Below are 14,572 nucleotides of genomic sequence, written 5' to 3'. Positions count from 1 at the left end.
TAAATAAAATTGTTTCTGAAGCATGCAGCAGTATTTGTGAACAGCTTTGAATGCCAGGAATGGTGTCTATGTGTCACGCCTTGGTCATTGTATTTTGTGTTTTTGTTATATGTTTGGGTAGGCCAGGGTGTGACATGGGTTTATATGTTGTTTTCGTATTGGGGTTTGTAGTATTTGGGATCGCGGCTAATTAGGGGTGTTGTATAGGCTTGGCTGCCTGAGGCGATTCTCAATCAGAGTCAGGTGATCTTCGTTGTCTCTGATTGGGAACCGTATTTAGGGAGCCATAGTTTCACTTTGTATTTCGTGGGTGTTTGTTCCTGTCTCTGTGTTGTAGTCACCAGATAGGCTGTAATTAGTTTTCGTTACGTTCTGTTGTTTTTGTAGTTAGTATCAGTTATTTCATGTACCGCGTTCTTTCATTAAAGTCATGAGTAACCAACACGCTGCATTTCGGTCCGACTCTCTTCTTTCAACAGACGAACGCCGTTACAGAAACACCCACCTCTCACGGACCGAGCAGTGTGTAAACTGGCAACGACGTAGACAGCTTCAGGAGCGTAAGGAGGACATTATGGAAGGTAGAGGCATGGAGTATACGACGTGGGAAGAAATCGACAGGTGGTCGGCCGACCCAGAGAGAGTGCAGGAGCCCGCCTGGGATTCCCTGCAGCAATGCGAAGAGGGCTATAGGCGAATGGATTTGAAAAGGAAAGCACGGCGGCGCAGAGCGAAAACCGAAAGTCACCCCAAAAAAATTATTGGGGGGGGGCTCAGGGAGAGTATGGAGATAGACCTGAGCCAACTCTCCTTGTTCTGTCATGCAGGTGAAAGAGGACCCAAAAGCGACTTAACAGAAACAGAGTTTATTTAAGTCCAAACAGGGAATAACAGAAATCCTCTAGTCTGTAGAGGGGAATAACTGGAGAAGCGGCCACAGACTGCAGGTCGCTTCGGGTAGGCGCAGGCCGTAGTAGACAGAGACACCTGCTCACACGCAGCATCTGATGAAGGCAAAAAACACGACAGGACAGGGCGATACACAATCACAGCAAAAACACGACAGGACAGGGCGAAACGCAATCACAGCATGGTGAATACTAAACAAGGAACCGACGGGACAGGAACGGAACACAAAGGAATAAATAGGGACTCTAATCAGGGGAAAGGATCGGGAACAGGTGTGGGAAGACTAAATGATGATTAGGGGAATAGGAACAGCTGGGAGCAGGAACGGAACGATAGAGAGAAGAGAGAGCGAGAGAGTGAGAGGGGAGGGGGAGAGAGAGGGATAGAAAGAGGGAAAGAACCCAATAAGACCAGCAGAGGGAAACGAACAGAATGGGGAGCACAGGGACAAGACATGATAATAAATGACAAACATGACAGTACCCCCCACTCACCGAGCGCCTCCTGGCGCACTCGAGGAGGAATCCTGGCGGCAACGGAGGAAATCATCGATGAGTGAACGGTCCAGCACGTCCCGAGACGGAACCCAACTCCTCTCCTCAGGACCGTAACCCTCCCAATCCACTAAGTATTGGTGACCCCGTCCCGAGAACGCATGTCCATGATCTTATGTACCTTGTAAATAGGTGCGCTCTCGACAAGGACGGGAGGGGGGAGGGAAGACGAACGGGGGTGCGAAGAAAGGGCTTAACACAGGAGACATGGAAGACAGGATGGACGCGACGAAGATGTCGCGGAAGAAGCAGTCGCACAGCGACAGGATTGACGACCTGGGAGACACGGAACGGACCAATGAACCGCGGAGTCAACTTACGAGAAGCTGTCGTAAGAGGAATCTTGCGAGTGGAAAGCCACACTCTCTGGCCGCAACAATACCTTGGACTCTTAATCCTGCGTTTATTGGCGGCTCTCACCGTCTGTGCCCTGTAACAGCAAAGTGCAGACCTCACCCTCCTCCAGGTGCGCTCACAACGTTGGACAAACGCTTGAGCGGAGGGAACGCTGGACTCGGCAAGCTGGGATGAGAACAGAGGAGGCTGGTAACCCAGACTACTCTGAAACGGAGATAACCCGGTAGCAGACGAAGGAAGCAAATTGTGAGCGTATTCTGCCCAGGGAGCTGTTCTGCCCAAGACGCAGGGTTTCTGAAAGAAAGGCTGCGTAGTATGCGACCAATCGTCTGATTGGCCCTCTCTGCTTGACCGTTAGACTGGGGATGAAACCCGGAAGAGAGACTGACGGACGCACCAATCAAACGACAGAACTCCCTCCAAAACTGTGACGTGAATTGCGGGCCTCTGTCTGAAACGGCGTCTAACGGGAGGCCATGAATTCTGAATACATTCTCAATAATGATTTGTGCCGTCTCCTTAGCGGAAGGAAGTTTAGCGAGGGGAATGAAATGTGCCGCCTTAGAGAACCTATCGACAACCGTCAGAATCACAGTCTTCCCCGCAGACAAAGGCAGACCGGTAATGAAGTCTAAGGCAATGTGAGACCATGGTCGAGAAGGAATGGGGAGCGGTCTGAGACGACCGGCAGGAGGAGAGTTACCCGACTTAGTCTGCGCGCAGTCCGAACAAGCAGCCACGAAACGGCGCGTGTCACGCTCCTGAGTCGGCCACCAAAAGCGCTGGCGAATAGACGCAAGAGTGCCTCGAACACCGGGATGACCAGCTAACTTGGCAGAGTGAGCCCACTGAAGAACAGCCAGACGAGTGGAAACAGGAACGAAAAGGAGGTTACTAGGACAAGCGCGGCGACGCAGTGTGCGTGAGTGCTTGCTTAACCTGTCTTTCAATTCCCCAGACTGTTAACCCGACAACACGCCCATAAGGAAGAATCCCCTCGGGATCAGTAGAAGCCACAGAAGAACTAAACAGACGGGATAAGGCATCAGGCTTGGTGTTCTTGCTACCCGGACGGTAAGAAATCACAAACTCGAAACGAGCGAAAAACAACGCCCAACGAGCTTGACGGGCATTAAGTCGTTTGGCAGAACGGATGTACTCAAGGTTCTTATGGTCTGTCCAAACGACAAAAGGAACGGTCGCCCCCTCCAACCACTGTCGCCATTCGCCTAGGGCTAAGCGGATGGCGAGCAGTTCACGGTTACCCACATCATAGTTGCGCTCAGATGGCGACAGGCGATGAGAAAAATAAGCGCAAGGATGAACCTTATCGTCAGACTGGAAGCGCTGGGATAGAATGGCTCCCACGCCTACCTCTGAAGCGTCAACCTCGACAATGAATTGTCTAGTGACGTCAGGAGTAACGAGGATAGGAGCGGACGTAAAACGTTCTTTTAGAAGATCAAAAGCTCCCTGGGCGGAACCGGACCACTTAAAACACGTCTTGACAGAAGTAAGAGCTGTGAGAGGGGCAGCAACTTGACCGAAATTACGAATGAAACGCCGATAGAAATTAGCGAAACCTAAAAAGCGCTGCAACTCGACACGTGACCTTGGAACGGGCCAATCACTGACAGCTTGGACCTTAGCGGAATCCATCTGAATGCCTTCAGCGGAAATAACGGAACCGAGAAAAGTAACGGAGGAGACATGAAAAGAGCACTTCTCAGCCTTTACGTAGAGACAATTCTCTAAAAGGCGCTGTAGAACACGTCGAACGTGCTGAACATGAATCTCGAGTGACGGAGAAAAAATCAGGATATCGTCAAGATAGACAAAAACAAAAATGTTCAGCATGTCTCTCAGAACATCATTAACTAATGCCTGAAAAACAGCTGGCGCATTGGCGAGACCGAACGGCAGAACCCGGTACTCAAAATGCCCTAACGGAGTGTTAAACGCCGTTTTCCACTCGTCCCCCTCTCTGATGCGCACGAGATGGTAAGCGTTACGAAGGTCCAACTTAGTAAAGCACCTGGCTCCCTGCAGAATCTCGAAGGCTGATGACATAAGGGGAAGCGGATAACGATTCTTAACCGTTATGTCATTCAGCCCTCGATAATCCACGCAGGGGCGCAGAGTACCGTCCTTCTTCTTAACAAAAAGAACCCCGCCCCGGCCGGAGAAGAAGAAGGCACTATGGTACCGGCGTCAAGAGACACAGACAAATAATCCTCGAGAGCCTTACGTTCGGGAGCCGACAGAGAGTATAGTCTACCTCGAGGAGGAGTGGTCCCCGGAAGGAGATCAATACTACAATCATACGACCGGTGAGGAGGAAGGGAGTTGGCTCGGGACCGACTGAAGACCGTGCGCAGATCATGATATTCCTCCGGCACTCCTGTCAAATCGCCAGGTTCCTCCTGAGAAGTAGGGACAGAAGAAACGGGAGGGATGGCAGACATTAAACACTTCACATGACAAGAAACGTTCCAGGATAGGATAGAATTACTAGACCAATTAATAGAAGGATTATGACATACTAGCCAGGGATGACCCAAAACAACAGGTGTAAACGGTGAACGGAAAATCAAAAAAGAAATAGTCTCACTGTGGTTACCAGATACTGTGAGGGTTAAAGGTAGTGTCTCAAATCTGATACTGGGAAGATGACTACCATCTAAGGCGAACATGGGCGTAGGCTTCTCTAACTCTCTGAAAGGAATGTCATGTTTCCGAACCCATGCTTCGTCCATGAAACAACCCTCAGCCCCAGAGTCTATCAAGGCACTACATGTAGCACCCGAACCGGTCCAGCGTAGGTGGACCGACAAAGTAGTACAGGACTTTGATGGAGAGACTTGAGTAGTTGCGCTCACCTGTAGCCCTCCGCTTACAGATGAGCTCTGGCTTTTACTGGACATGAATTAACAAAATGTCCAGCAACTCCGCAATAGAGGCACAGGCGGTTGGTGATCCTCCGTTCCCTCTCCTTATTCGAGATGCGAATCCCTCCCAGCTGCATGGGCTCAGTCTCAAAGCCAGAGGAGGGAGATGGTTGCGATGCGGAGCAGGGAAACACCGTTGATGCGAGCTCTCTTCCACGAGCCCGGTGACGAAGATCTACCCGTCGTTCTATGCGGATGGCGAGAGCAATCAAAGAGTCCACATCTGAAGGAACCTCCCGGGAGAGAATCTCATCCTTAACCACTGCGTGGAGTCCCTCCAGAAAACGAGCGAGCAGCGCCGGCTCGTTCCACTCACTAGAGGCAGCAAGAGTGCGAAACTCAATAGAATAATCCGTTATGGACCGTTCACCTTGGCATAAGGAAGCCAGGGCCCTAGAAGCCTCCCCACCAAAAACTGAACGGTCAAAAACCCGAATCATCTCCTCTTTAAAGTTCTGGAATCTGTTAGAGCAATCAGCCCTTGCCTCCCAGATAGCTGTGCCCCATTCTCGAGCCCGGCCAGTAAGGAGTGAAATGACGTAAGCAACCCGAGCTCTCTCTCTAGAGTATGTGTTGGGTTGGAGAGAGAACACAATCTCACACTGCGTGAGAAAGGAGCGGCACTCAGTGGGCTGCCCGGAGTAGCAAGGTGGGTTATTAACCCTAGGTTCTGGAGGCTCGGCAGGCCAGGAAGTAACAGGTGGCACGAGACGTAGACTCTGGAACTGTCCAGAGAGGTCGGAAACCTGAGCGGCCAGGTTCTCCACGGCATGGCGAGCAGCAGACAATTCCTGCTCGTGTCTGCCGAGCATGGCTCCTTGGATCTCGACGGCAGTGTAACGAGCGTCTGAAGTCGCTGGGTCCATTCCTTGGTCGGTTCCTTCTGTCATGCAGGTGAAAGAGGACCCAAAAGCGACTTAACAGAAACAGAGTTTATTTAAGTCCAAACAGGGAATAACAGAAATCCTCTAGTCTGTAGAGGGGAATAACTGGAGAAGCGGCCACAGACTGCAGGTCGCTTCGGGTAGGCGCAGGCCGTAGTAGACAGAGACACCTGCTCACACGCAGCATCTGATGAAGGCAAAAAACACGACAGGACAGGGCGATACACAATCACAGCAAAAACACGACAGGACAGGGCGAAACGCAATCACAGCATGGTGAATACTAAACAAGGAACCGACGGGACAGGAACGGAACACAAAGGAATAAATAGGGACTCTAATCAGGGGAAAGGATCGGGAACAGGTGTGGGAAGACTAAATGATGATTAGGGGAATAGGAACAGCTGGGAGCAGGAACGGAACGATAGAGAGAAGAGAGAGCGAGAGAGTGAGAGGGGGAGGGGGAGAGAGAGGGATAGAAAGAGGGAAAGAACCCAATAAGACCAGCAGAGGGAAACGAACAGAATGGGGAGCACAGGGACAAGACATGATAATAAATGACAAACATGACATGTTCATTGTGAGGAGCCAAGGAGGAGACCAGAACCAGAGCCAGTGTTAGAGGTGAGCGAAGCAGAGACTGTGAAGGAGTTAATGGGGAAAGTGGAGTGGAGAGTAATGAGGGAGTTGCTAGCTTGGTGCTATAGATATAATATTCGTCCGACGGATCGTGTCGGGGATTTGATAGCACCTGAGTTAGCGCTCTATACTCAACCTGAGGTGCGTGTTAGTCGGCTGGTGAAGTTGGTGCCAGCCTCACGCACCAGGCCTCCTGTGCACATCCCTAGCCTTGCACGTCCTGTGCCTACACTGCTCTCAAGATATCCAGTATGCCTTCACGGTCTAGCCCATCCTGTGCCACCTCCACACACCAGTCCTCCGGTAGCAGCTCCCCGCACCAGGCTTCCTGTGCGTGTCCTCGATCCAGTACCACCAGTTCCAGCACCACGCACCAGGCCTCCAGTGCGCCTCGCCTGTTCAGCGCAGCCAGCGCTTTTCTCCTCTCCTGCGCTGTCGGAGTCTCCCGCCTGTTTAGCGCAGCCAGAGCCTTTCTCCTCTCCTGTGCTGCCGGAGTCTCCCGTCTGCCCAGCGCCACCAGTGCTCCCAGTCTGCCCAGCGCCGCCAGTGCTCCCAGTCTGCCCAGCACCGCCAGTGCTCCCAGTCTGCCCAGCGCCGCCAGTCTGCCCAGCGCCGCCAGTGCTCCCAGTCTGCCCAGCGCCGCCAGTGCTCCCAGTCTGCCCAGCGCCGCCAGTGCTCCCAGTCTGCCCAGCGCCGCCAGTGCTCCCAGTCTGCCCAGCGCCGCCAGACAACCAGTCTCTTCCAGATCTGCCAGACAACCAGTCTCTTCCAGATCTGCCAGACAACCAGTCTCTTCCAGATCTGCCAGACAACCAGTCTCTTGCAGATCTGCTTGTCAACCTAAATCTTCCAGTTCCGCCAGCCAGCCAGGATTTACTGGAGCCTACTACCTGCCTGAGCTTCCTCTCAGTACTGGGCTTCCTCTCAGTACTGGGCTTCCTCTCAGTACTGGGCTTCCCCTCAGTACCGGGCTTCCCCTCAGTCCCGGGCTGCCCCTCAGTCCCGGGCTGCCCCTCAGTCCCGGGCTGCTTCTGTCCCGAGCCGCCCCTCTGTCCCGAGCTGCCCCTCTGTCCCGAGCTGCCCCTCTGTCCCGAGCTGCCCCTCAGTCCCGGGCTGCCCATCTGTCCAGAGCTGCCCCTCTGTCCTGAGATGCCCCTCTGTCCTGAGATGCCCCTCTGTCCTGAGATGCCCCTCTGTCCTGAGATGCCCCTCTGTCCTGAGATGCCCCTCTGTCCCGAGCTGCCCCTCTGTCACGAGCTGCTCCTCAGTTATGTGGGGATCTGGGTGAGGACTATTTGGCGGAGAAGGTGGATTATCCCAGGACGCGAAGGGGAGGAACAAGGACATTAATGGAGTGGGGTCCACGTCCCGTGCCAGAACCGCCACCATGGACAGACGCCCACCCGGACCCTCCCTATGCTCTTGAGGTGCGTCCGGGAGTCCGCACCTTAGGGGGGGGGGGGGTTTTGTCACGCCTTGGTCATTGTATTTTGTGTTTTTGTTATATGTTTGGGTAGGCCAGGGTGTGACATGGGTTTATATGTTGTTTTCGTATTGGGGTTTGTAGTATTTGGGATCGTGGCTGATTAGGGGTGTTGTATAGGCTTGGCTGCCTGAGGCAATTCTCAATCAGAGTCAGGTGATCTTCGTTGTGTCTGATTGGGAACCGTATTTAGGGAGCCATAGTTTCGCTTTGTATTTCGTGGGTGTTTGTTCCTGTCTCTGTGTTGTAGTCACCAGATAGGCTGTAATTAGTTTTCGTTCCGTTCTGTTGTTTTTGTAGTTAGTATCAGTTATTTCATGTACCGCGTTCTTTCATTAAAGTCATGAGTAACCAACACGCTGCATTTTGATCCGACTCTCTTCTTTCAACAGACGAACGCCGTTACACTATGACACATCTCTCCACGGTGGTGAGCAGCAGACTACAAACTAACCCATGAACAGACAGTGGAGTGAACACAGCCTGGCCAAGGGAAAGGAGGACAAGGAGACATTTTGAGCAGGGCAGGAGAGGGGCCGTACAATATGGTCGCCGTGATGGGGAGAATGGAGAACAGGAGTTTGCTTCAGAAACAACGGCTGCATCCCTATTATCCACCCTTATCCGGAACTGTGCACTTGCACACTTTCTCACATGGACTTCACTTAACAATGGTGAAAACTCCCTCCAGTCAATGCTTTATCCAATCAAATTATTTTACATCCATCACAGAGAGTGTGCAATTTTACAATTCTGGAAAAGGGTGTGGTATTGGGAAGCAGCCCCTTGTAGCCTGATACGGTTCTGGTGTTGGCTGGGGGTCCCTTTGCCCCAGAGCATTCTGGGTGGGCAGCATATGGGTCTGAACCCCGCCCTGTGCAACTGGGTCCTGGAATTCCTGATGGGCTGCCCCCAGGTGGTGAAGGTAGGAAATATCACCTCCACCCCACTGATCCTCAACACTAGGGTCCCACAAGGGTGCATGAACAGCCCCCTCCTATACTCCCTGTTTACCCATGACTGCATGCATCTCAATCATCAAGTTTGCAGACGACACAACAGTAGTAGACTTGATTACCAAATATGACGAGATAGCCTACAGGGAGGAGGTGAGGGATCTGGGAATGTGGTGCTTGGAAAACATCTTCTCACGGAACGTCTACAAAACAAAGGAGATGTATCATCGCCTGGTACGGCAACTGCACCACCCGCAACTGCAAGGCTCTCCAGAGGGTGGTGCGGTCTGCCCAACACATTACCAGGGGCAAACTACCTGCCCTCCAGAACACCTACAGCACCCGATGTCACAAGACGTCCAAAAAGATCATCAAGGACATCAACCACCTGAGCCACTGCCTGTTCACCCCGCTATCATCCAGAAGGAGAGATCAGTACAGGTATATCAAAGCTGGGGCCGAGAGACTGAAAAACAGCTTCTATCTCAATGCCATCAGACTGTTAAACAGCCATCACTAGCACATTAGAGGCTGCTGCCTATAGGCATAGACTAGAAATCACTGGCCACTTTAAGGAATGGCACACTATTCAATTTAATAATTTTTACATATCTGGCATTACTCATCTCATGTGTATTTGCTGTTTTATATACTATTCTACTGTATCTTAGTCCGTTCCGCTCTGACATCGCTCGTCCATATATATAGTCCGAATTCCTTCCTACTTAGATTTGTGTGTATTTAGGTATATGTTCAGTAATTTGTTAGATATTACTGCACTGTTGGAGCTCGAAGCACAAGCATTTCGCATCGCCCGCAATAACATCTGCTAACATGTATGTGACCAATACAATTTGATTTGATTTGATTTTTATGGCACCATTGGCACACCGGGGATAGACACATTCACTTGCGCACACACGCACGCACACACACACACACACACACACACACACACACACACACACACACACACACACACACACACACACACACACACACACACACACACACACACACACACACACACACACACACACACACACACACACATTGGAGACAGAGAGACAGTCTGGTCCTCTAAGTACTGGCACAGACTTCCTCCCTGCTACATCCTGGTATCTCTCTCCTCTGACACCAGGCTGGCAGCGCCATCACACACACTCATTTATTCAACATCATCACTTCATCAACTCTCTCTCTCTCTCTCTCTCTCTCAATGTGTCTCTCTAACTCTCTAACTCTCTTGATCTAAAACTTCAGTCTATCTTTCTCTGTACCTCTGTCTCAGTTCAATTCAAAGGGCTTTATTGGCATGGGAAACATTTGTTAACATTGCCAAAGCAAGTGAACTAGATATCACCTATTTTCAACCAAAGTGAAATAAACAATAAAATGAACAGTAAACATCACACTCACAAAAGTTCCAAAAGAATAAAGACATTGCAAATGTCATATTATGTGTAAATAGTTAAATAAACATAAATAATGGTTTTATTTACAATGGTGTTTGTGCTTCACTGGCTGCCATTTTCTTGGGGCAACAGGTCACTCTCTCTCGCGCGCGCTTTATCTCTCTCTCTCTCGCTTGATCTCTCTCTCTCGCTTTATCTCTCTCTCTCTCGCTTTATCTCTCTCTCTCAAACCTCCAACCATCTCTTTTTTCTCACCTTTAAAAACTCTGAAACGACTATTCAGTCTACATAGTTCTGGGTTTGCTACTGATGACTAAACCAGCCAACGTCCTTCCTTTTGAACTCCCTCTTGTTGAACCCTCCAGAGAGAAATAAATTACAGCATTCCAAACACCCTTCTAGAGAGAAATATATTACAGCATTCCAAACACCCTTCCAGAGAGAAATACATTACAGCATTCCAAACACCCTTCCAGAGAGAAATATATTACAGCATTCCAAACACCCTTCCAGAGAGAAATACATTACAGCATTCCAAACACCCTTCCAGAGAGAAATACATTACAGCATTCCAAACACCCTTCCAGAGGGGAAAAGATTACAGCATTCCAAACACCCATCCAAAGATAAATACATTACAGCATTCCAAACACCCTTCCAGAGGGGAAAAGATTACAGCATTCCAAACACCCTTCCAGAGAGAAATACATTACAACATTCCAAACACACATCCAGAGAGAAATACATTGCAGCATTCCAAACACCCTTCCAGAGAGAAATACATTACAGCATTCCAAACACCCTTCCAGAGAGAAATACATTACAGCATTCCAAACACCCTTCCATAGAGAAATACATTACAGCATTCCAAACACCCATCCAGAGAGAAATACATTACAGCATTCCAAACACCCTTCCATAGATAAATACATTACAGCATTCCAAACACCCATCCAGAGAGAAATACATTACAGCATTCCAAACACCCTTCCAGAGAGAAATACATTACAGCATTCCAAACACCCATCCAAAGAGAAATACATTACAGCATTCCAAACACCCTTCCAGAGAGAAATACATTACAGCATTCCAAACACCCTTCCAGAGAGAAATACATTACAGCATTCCAAACACACTTCCAGAGAGAAATACATTACAGCATTCCAAACACCCATACAAAGAGAAATACATTACAGCATTCCAAACACCCTTCCAGAGAGAAATACATTACAGCATTCCAAACACCCATCCATAGAGAAATACATTACAGGATTCCAAACACCCTTCCAGAGAGAAATACATTACAGCATTCCAAACACCCTTCCAGAGGGGAAAAGATTACAGCATTCCAAACACCCATCCAAAGATAAATACATTACAGCATTCCAAACACCCTTCCAGAGGGGAAAAGATTACAGCATTCCAAACACCCTTCCAGGGGGGAAAAGATTACAGCATTCCAAACACCCTTCCAGAGGGGAAAAGATTACAGCATTCCAAACACCCATCCAGAGGGGAAAAGATTACAGCATTCCAAACACCCTTCCAGAGGGGAAAAGATTACAGCATTCCAAACACCCTTCCAGAGGGGAAAAGATTACAGCATTCCAAACACCCATCCAGAGGGGAAAAGATTACAGCATTCCAAACACCCTTCCAGGGGGGAAAAGATTACAGCATTCCAAACACCCTTCCAGAGGGGAAAAGATTACAGCATTCCAAACACCCTTCCAGAGGGGAAAAGATTACAGCATTCCAAACACCCTTCCAGAGGGGAAAAGATTACAGCATTCCAAACACCCTTCCAGAGGGGAAAAGATTACAGCATTCCAAACATCCTTCCAGAGGGGAAAAGATTACAGCATTCCAAACACCCATCCAAAGAGAAATACATTACAGCATTCCAAACACCCTTCCAAAGGGGAAAATATTACAGCATTCCAAACACCCTTCCAGAGGGGAAAAGATTACAGCATTCCAAACACCCTTCCAGAGAAAAATACATTACAGCATTCCAAACACCCTTCCAGAGGGGAAAAGATTACAGCATTGATCGTTCATGGCCTGTACATCCTATCCAGGAAGTATCTTCCTATCCTGGAGTCAAACTCATCACATGTCACATGCCTGTCTCTCATGGGAGGATTGCTGAGGGAGGGATGCTGAGTGCAGGAAGCATGGTGTTGCCCCCATTATGCCAGCCTTGGAGTAGGCACAAAGGGAGCTACTACACACAGAAACACCCACACCCACACCCACACCCACACCCACACCCACACCCACACCCACACCCACACAACATACACACACGCACGCGCACGCGCACGCGCACGCACACGCACACGCACACGCACACGCACACACACACACACACACACACACACACACACACACACACACACACACACACACACACACACACACACACACACACACACACACACACACACACACACAGCTATTGGACAGAGGTTGTCATAGTGGATTATGAGAGGCAGCTAACTGTAGTGGACTGGCTGGCCTCTGTCTAGGACAATGGAAGTGGATTAACATCTCCAGCAGGCTAGCCATAGAGGAGGTCCTAAGGTCCAGATGTGGGATAGCCCTGACACACACATACACACACACACACACACTCACAAGCATACATACGCACACATACTCACGGCTGTGTTTCCGACGGGGGACTTCTATATTCAGCTCACCATGTAGAAGGAGTCCCTCTCTCCTTTTGTCCCTCTCTCTGTCTCCTTCTGTCTCTCCCTCTCTCTCTCTCTCTCGCTCTCTCCTTCGGTCTCTCCCTCTCTCCTTCTGTTTTTCTCTCTATCTCTCTCTCTCTCCTTCTCAATCCCTCTCTTTCTTTCTCTCTCTCCTTCTGTTTCTCCCTCCCTCTCTCCTTCTCTCTCTCTCTCGCTCCATTTATCCATGGAGAGTTATTAATTAGTGCTGCTATGAATACATTGCCGGAAGAAGGGGGTGGTGTGTGTGTGTTTGTTTGTGCGTGTATATGTGTGTGTGTAATGTGTGTGTGTGTTAGCATCTTTGTGTGTGTGCGTGTGTGTTGTGTGTGTGTGTGAGGAGGAGGAGGAAGAGGAGAAGGGGGTGGGTACTATTTCAGTCCCATCAGCTGATTCACCAGACTAATACCTAGCAGGCTTCCTCAGTCTGACAGGATGAGAAAACACACTCTCTCTCTCTCGCTCTCTCTCTCCATGAGCAATGGACTAGATGCACCACTGACCTCCCTGACCTTTGACCTCGCCATGGAAACAGTCATCAGAGATCAAGCTGATGTAATTGATGATGTAATTGATACAGACTGCTTTTGAGGAATAGGGGTGTGGCTGGATGTGTGAAAGTTAAAACGAGAGCGAGAATACCTCGGTCTAAACATCAGCGCCACAGGTAACTTCCACAAAGCTGTGAAAGATCTTAGAGACAAGGCAAGAAGGGCCCTCTATGCCATCAAAAAGGAACAGAGAATTTGGCATACCAATTAGGATCTGGCTAAAAATACTTGAATCCGTTATAGAACCCATTATGGTTGTGAGGTCTGGAGTCCGCTCACCAACCAAGAATTCACGAAATGTGACAAACACCCGTTTGATGCATGCAGAATTCTGCAAAAATATCCCTTGTGTACAACGTAAAACACAGAATAAAACATGCAGGGCAGAATTAGGCCGATACCCGCTAATTATGAAAATCCAGAAAAAAGCCATTGAAATTCTAAAACCACCGAAAAATAAAACGATTCCCACACCTTCCATAATAAAGCCATCACCTACAGAGAGATGAACCTGGAGAAGAGTCCCCTAAGCAAGCTGGTCCTGGGGCTCTGTTCACAAACACAAACAGACACCACAGAGCCCAAATACAGCAAAACAATTAGATCCGACCAAATCATGAGACAACAAAAAGATAATTACTTGACACATTGGAAAGAATTAACAAAAAACAGAGCAGAATGATATTTGGCCCTACACAGAGAGTACACAGTGGCAGAATACCTAACGACTGTGACTGACACAAAATTAAGGAAAGCTTTTGACTATGTACAGACTCAGTGAGCATAGCCTTGCTATTGAGAAAGGCCACGGTAGGAAGACCTGGCTCTCAAGAGAAGACAGGCTATGTGCACACTGCCCACAAAATGAGGTGGAAACTGAGCTGCACTTCCTAACCTCCTGCCAAATGTATGACCATGTTAGAGAGACAAATTTCCCTCAGATTACACAGATCCACAAAGAGTTTGAAAATAAACCCAATTTTGATAAACTCTCATATCTACTGGGTGAAATGCCACAGTGTGCCATCACAGCAGCAAGATTTGTGACCTGTTGCTTTAAGAAAAGGGCAACCAGTAAAGAACAAACACCCTTGTAAATACAACCCATATTTATGTTTATTTATTTTCCCTTTTGTAA

The 14,572-nt window shown here is 49.1% G+C and overlaps 1 protein-coding gene across 1 annotated transcript in view; it reads right to left on the bottom strand.

Annotated features, from left to right (window-relative positions):
* The window catches only part of LOC124003211 (regulating synaptic membrane exocytosis protein 1-like), a gene marked incomplete at its 3' end in the record, with an annotated part of 99,767 nt that overhangs the window by 23,720 nt on the left and 61,475 nt on the right, over positions 1-14,572 (bottom strand). The gene's annotated exons all lie outside the window — the stretch shown is intronic.

Source organism: Oncorhynchus gorbuscha, linkage group LG18, assembly GCF_021184085.1.
Source record: "Oncorhynchus gorbuscha isolate QuinsamMale2020 ecotype Even-year linkage group LG18, OgorEven_v1.0, whole genome shotgun sequence".
In the NCBI taxonomy this organism is placed as follows: domain Eukaryota; kingdom Metazoa; phylum Chordata; class Actinopteri; order Salmoniformes; family Salmonidae; genus Oncorhynchus; species Oncorhynchus gorbuscha.
The sequence above is the reverse complement of the archived record's forward strand: the minus strand, read 5'-3'. Positions and strand labels throughout refer to the sequence as shown.